This window comes from Mobula hypostoma, chromosome 15 (assembly GCF_963921235.1).
Source record: "Mobula hypostoma chromosome 15, sMobHyp1.1, whole genome shotgun sequence".
In the NCBI taxonomy this organism is placed as follows: Eukaryota; Metazoa; Chordata; class Chondrichthyes; order Myliobatiformes; family Myliobatidae; genus Mobula; species Mobula hypostoma.
In genome coordinates this window covers 12,716,772-12,719,116 of record NC_086111.1, presented here as the reverse complement: position 1 = coordinate 12,719,116, position 2,345 = coordinate 12,716,772, and positions in this window count along the sequence as shown.

The window sequence follows — 2,345 nt, the reverse complement described above, 5'->3', positions numbered from 1 at the left end:
TAATAGTGAAAGATATAAACTGAGTTAACCAACAGAAAGCAGATTCAGGGTAAATGAATCACATTTCGGATATAAAACTAGAACAGTGAGTGGTACTGGGATTATTATATAAAGTGATGACATAGATTAAAGAACTGGGTATAAGTTTATTGATTTTACGGGTTGGGAAAGGAAGTTGAAAGGAGGGTACATTCTGCAAACTGTTAAATGAAAGGATCAATTTTGAAGATGGACTATAAAGTAGAATATAGTTTAGGGGACCACAGAAATTTTCTGCTCTACAGTATCAAGATATCCTTGTACACGAAATACAAAGGATTATTATATGGATATTGCAAATAATTTGGAAAACAATTGTTCAATGATCTGTATTGTAATGGCAATGTAATGTAAAAGTAAAGGAATCTTGTCATGACTGTGCAGAATGTTGGGAGACCACAGCTGTAGTGGATATAGTTTGGGTTCATTGGACTAATTTGTAAAATGAAGGAGAGAACAGGTTGAATAGGTTAGGCTCATTGGAATTAAGAATCTGAAATGCTGTACTGAGATTTGAAGGGAGCTTAACAGATAGAAAAATCTACGGCACAATACAGGCCCTTCGGCCCACAATGCTATGTCGAACATCTTCATGTTGAGAGGATGGCAGAATCTAGAGCTGGGCATAGTTTCAGAATAAGGGGCAACCCTTTTAAGATGGAGATGATGGGGAATTTATTTTTTCAGCTGGCAGTAGATGTTTGAAATTTTCTCTCTGCAAACTGTTGAACAAGTTAGAGACAGATGTTTGGACTACATACAGTAAAGGACTATGAACATTGGACAGCGAAATCCATTTTTCAATTTATTTCTTTTTTTTTGCCCGGAGACAAAATTATTGGTTTTGAGAACTTTTAGATCACAAGTCATCTGATCGCACCTAAATTATCAGCAAATGTTCTCAGCATTTGAAAGCGTCACATACATCAGTTCAATTGAATACTGCACCCGGGGACTTGATTGGGTGACCAGACTTGGTTGGTTAAGATTGCAAAATGGGTAATCATTGCCATCCAATAGCATGAAAAATTTCCCCACGTCTGGAAATTCTCCTCTGATACCAATAAGTAAATTGTTTCGATATTTTGTCTTGCAAATAAAGGAAACTGCAGACGCTGGATATCTGAAATAAGAACAGAATACTCAACGGGTCAATCAATATCTGTAGAAAACAAAAATTGTTATACATTTCAGAGTAATTAACTCCCTTTAATTCTGCAGTTTAATCTCTGAATGCTTTCGGTCTTCCAAGTTTTTAAAGAACTTTCCAGCAGCTCACAATACCAGCTCATGGTCTCATTGGTCACATCTGGTCCTCTCACTGCCTCAGATCCTTCCTTCCTCAGCTCACCAATCACATTACACTATCTTATGCTAGGACATAGATAAAGGGGATGCAGTGGATGTTGTATATTTGGACTTTCAGAAGGCCTTTGACAAGGTGCCACACATGAGGCAGCTTACCAAGTGAAGAGTCCATGGTATTACTGGCATGGTTAGAACACTGGCTGATTGATAGGAGGCAGCAAGTGGGAATAAAAGGATCCTTTTCTGGTTGGCAGCCAGTGACTAGTGATGCTCTGCAGGGGCCAGTCTAGGGACCTCTTCTTTTTATGCTGTATATCAATGATTTAGATGATGGAATAGATGGCTTTGTTGCCAAGTTACAGATGATATGAAGATGGGTGGAGGGGCAGGTAGTGTAGAAGAAACAGGTAGGCTGCAGAATTTAGGCAGATTAGGAGAATGGGCAAGAAAGTGGCAAATGAAATACAATGTTGGAAAATGCATGGTCATGCACTTTGGTAGAAGAAATATATTTTCTAAATGGGGAGAAGATCCAAAAATCTGAGATGCAAACGGACCCGGCAGAACACCTAAAGGTAGAGTCAGTGGTGAGGAAGGCAAATGCAACATTAGCCTTCTTTAGCCAGAGGGTGATGAATTTGTGGTATTTATTACCACAGGCAGTTGTGGAGGTCATGTCATTGGGTGTATTTAAGGCAGAGCTTGATAGGTTCCTGAATGGATACGGCATCAAAGGATACGGGGAGAAGGCCAGGGAATGAGACTGCAAAAGGAAAAAAAGGATCAACCATAATTAAATAACAGAGCAGACACGATTGGCCAAATGGCCTAATTCTACTCCTATAACTTATGGCAGGGGTCCCCAACCTTTTTTGCACCGTGGACCGGTTTAATATTGACAATATTCTTGCGGACTGGCCGACCGGGGGGGGCGGGGGTGTTCAAGTAGGGTTAAACTCACCTCAACATGTCTTTTACAGTTGGGGTTGCCAACTTTC